General features: G+C 34.0%; 1 non-coding gene and 1 pseudogene across 1 annotated transcript; both read right to left on the bottom strand.

The window, feature by feature from the left end:
• Nucleotides 1–398: 398 nt before the first annotated feature.
• On the bottom strand, nucleotides 399–471 carry TRNAF-GAA (transfer RNA phenylalanine (anticodon GAA)). The gene has a single exon. It is a non-coding gene; the product is annotated as a tRNA-Phe (tRNA).
• A 790-nt stretch (nucleotides 472–1,261) lies between these two features.
• Nucleotides 1,262–1,460, bottom strand: LOC133787817 (small nucleolar RNA U3; annotated as a pseudogene).
• Between the last annotated feature and the right edge of the window lie 2,464 nt (nucleotides 1,461–3,924).

Genomic DNA, 3,924 nt, shown 5'->3' with positions numbered 1-3,924 from the left:
GCTGACTAAAAATACTAATCAAAACTAAATAATGTTTATTATGAAAAAAATAAAGATTACATTTAATATTAAAAAAACAAAAGGCAAATGTCCAATTAGAAATTTTGGGTTTTGTTTTTATCTTTTTCTTAATTTTTGTATTTTCAAACTAATGTTATTTTTCTAGTATTACAACTTTTATGATTTTTGAATTTATAATAATTTTTGTATTATTGATTTTAGTTTCATATGTATCAATATAATTATCATAAAATTAAGTAAAAATTACGAATATAATATAAATTAAAGAGTGTTATATGGTTATTTACATTTTTTTTTTCAAAATTAATACATATTTTTTTCTTCTTGTGATTAAAGTTTCCAAACTATATTTGTGATTAAAAATTTAAAAGAATAAATGCGGTGAGCGTGGATCGAACACGCGACCTTCAGATCTTCAGTCTGACGCTCTCCCAACTGAGCTATCCCCGCTTGACGGTCTATTGTTCACTACACAACATGTTGTCTCATCTTGTTTCCCAGAAAATGCAGTAAAATCACCAGAGAAAATGAGTACTCGGGAATCTTAGACGAGAAAAGGCACACAGCAGATAGACGAGAGCCTGTTTGGCATTGTTTTTAGTTTTTTGTTTTCAAAGTTGTGTTCTCAGAAATGAGAACAGAAAACTGTTTTTGTAGTTTACAAAAAACAAGAGGTGTTTGGTTAATGTTTTCTAAAAACAATTTTTTAGTTTTATTTTTTTAAAATTTTAAATAAAAAATTAACAAATATATTTACAAAGAGAAAAATATTTTAAAAATTTGTAATTAATAATGAGACAAAATAATTTGAAAAAAAATGATGAAAAATAAAAAGTGAGAAAGTAAGGAGAGAAAATTTGAAGAAATAGAAATTGAGAAGAGAGAAATTGATCCAAGAAAAAATGAGAGAGAATGTGATGAGAAAGAAAGTGGAGAGAGAGAAGTGAGTAGAGAAAATGATGAGAGAAAGTGATGTGAGAGAAAGTGAAGAGAGAGAAACTAATGACAGAGAAAATGATGTGACAATAAATGATTTTAGATAATAATAATTAAAAAAGTGATGCGATAAAAAAAGATAGACAAAAAAGTTTTGAGAACAACATAAAACAACTTTTTGATGTTCTCTGTTTTTTATAACTTTGTTTTTAAAAACTGTTTTTTGAAAACAACGCCAAACACCTTTGTTTTCAAAAAACTGTTTTTAGCTTTTAAAAACAAAAAACACTAAAACACAGTTTTTAGGGAGACACCTGTGTGAGCATCCCGGCCAGCGAAAGATCAGCTGAGAATGATCCTCTACAGCCACGGTAAAATCATCAAGCCGTTAATCACGCTCTGATCACACAGTCATGATTCAACCACCGGGTTTCCTGTCTCGTTTGAACCCACGGACACAGAGGCACGAGCCCATAGAACAAATCCTGTTCAAGTGAGGTCTCTGTGGTCAGGACTAATGCTTGAATATAACTACAATCCTTTACTTCAAAAGCTAATCGATGTGGGATAGAGTTGCTATGAGGGTGCAAGTTGCGAATATATTAGAATATCTTTTCTTTTTAAGTCTCCTAGTCCCAGGCCACCGAAAACGTGTCAAGTCTTTAGGTCTTATTCTGCTATTTTGTGATGTCTTCTGCTTTTATTAGTTCACATACATAGTCCAACTTGAATTTTATAAAATTTGTTAAAATTTATTAGCAAGACAATAATGTGTAAAATTAAAAAATTAGTTTTTTTTCCCTTTAATTTTTTAGTTTTATTTTTACTGTTTTAGTAATTCAGAAAATTAATATTAGTGTTCGAATATGCATCTACATTTTTTTATAAAAAATTGGTTAAATTTAATTTGCAGTCTATTTTGATTAAAAAAAATAGTGATTATAAGTTCTGTATTGTCGAACTCAATCCACACTGTTCTTATTTAATAGAAAAGTAATCTGAACCCACAAAATGAATACGTGAATGTCTTGGCTAAGCAAAGCCTTCACTCTTGACTTCAGTATGTTATTTTACAAACTTCAACTCCTTTCTGAACAGCCCAACCACAAAGCTGTCTCAGGCTGCAAGAAGACCTATACCTAATTTTTAACTTAACACACTCAATATACCATGCAAATTAATATTAACAACAACGATACCCACAACCCATAATAATTTAATCTAAATGAGAGTTGTATTACATCAAATTGATTTCAGACAAAAGTCAACAGAGAATTAGGTGATTTAAGGGCACACTACATAATGGTTTATTTAGATAGTTGAGGTCTGAAGTCTGCTTTAAGCAATTATGGCTGGGGTACACATCTGTTATCATCACTGAACTGTAAAATTAAGAATGAGCCTCAACGAAAATGGTATCATCATTGTCAAAATACCAGCTTTATTTCATATGGATTTTAAAACCTCTTCAAGAACTAGTCCCCACTGAGTCCAATGGGTGTCACCCCGCAATGGAAAGTTTAAGCTAACTTGTGATTCAGTTTAGAGTTTACAGTGCTTTTAAATCAAAGAATTTCATACTATCTGTTGTACCCTAAATTTAGCACGAGTTCAATTATTCAGCTCAGGTACAGCTAGCAGGTAAATACGTGGAAAAATAACCAAGTAAAATATCTGGTTATTAACCATGTGAGCAGTTCGAGATTCAATCTAGTTCGTACACAGTATACAGGTCATTATCTGACCAACACTTAAGGTAATAATCGAGCTCGAGATGCATAATGGTCAGACCCAACTTTTGGCGTTCTGAACTTACTCCGATCTCAGAGTCAGATAGTTGTCAAGCATGAGCTCAGGTGAGATATTGAGCTCATGAGAATCTAGATATAACACATACTGAAAGATCCTAGGAGATTCGGGAATTCTTTGTGCGCTCATTAATGACTAGGCGGTATCATATATCTACATTTATTATCCAACATAGCAGGAGCGTATTTATTTTGTTATCAAATCATATCCCAATGTAAATGGGAATGATTTGTATTAATTATATGCCATATATAATTACGCAGTTTATTTACGTAGTTACCGAAACTTGTCCATGTAATTTCCCTATAAATATTAGGAATGTTGGACAGGGAAGGGAGATCATTATTTGTATTATCAAAACTCTGCAGAAATAGAGAGAAAAACAATAATAATATTGACTTGTGGACTAGATGGATTTTAACCACTGAACCACGTAAAAGTTCTGTGCTTTTGAGTGAGTGCTTATTATTTCATTGAGGTTTATAATCTAGCACTAATCTACCCATTTTATTTCTTAATATACTATTGGCGAAAAATCGCGTCAACAGTTTGGTGTTCTCATTGAGAGTAAATTAGTGCTTCACAAGTTCTAGTCAACTTTCATCATGGTGGTCATTCACTCAATGCATGATAATGAGACAGAACAACCTGGTGGGCAGGAGGCCCATCATACTGCTGTTCCAAATGAAAGGGGCCCGGATGTTCAACAACGTTCTGGAAAACAATCGGCGGCTCAGGACGATACTGGGAGTTCAGTGTCACTACCGCCAAATCCTAACCCAGGGTACCCGACTGTTGTCGAGATGGAAAACATCCAATTGAGGAGCCATCTCGCTAAAGAAAACATATAGATTGGGGAGGTCTTGGCTTGGTTACCCCCTCTTGCAATCGACGTTGATGTTGGAAATAGGCAAAGTGAGCCTCACAAGTCCCACAGGAATAACCGGCCTAAATCGAGTCGATCTGTCAGAACTGCCACTCCGAGTTCTGTGCCTTCAGGGAGAAATCACCAGAATGCTCGGCCCACTGATCATCACATGGGTCATCGGCATGTCAGTCGGTCAGTTAGGACTGCAACCCCAAACACGGTGCCTTCTTCACAGATTCCCAGAATTGTACATAACAATTCGCGAGGAGGGGCTGGGACAAGCTCACGAA

The sequence above is a fragment of the Humulus lupulus genome, chromosome 6, assembly GCF_963169125.1.
Source record: "Humulus lupulus chromosome 6, drHumLupu1.1, whole genome shotgun sequence".
NCBI lineage: Eukaryota > Viridiplantae > Streptophyta > Magnoliopsida > Rosales > Cannabaceae > Humulus > Humulus lupulus.
Note: the sequence above shows the minus strand (reverse complement) of the source record. Positions and strands in the feature narration are given on the sequence as shown.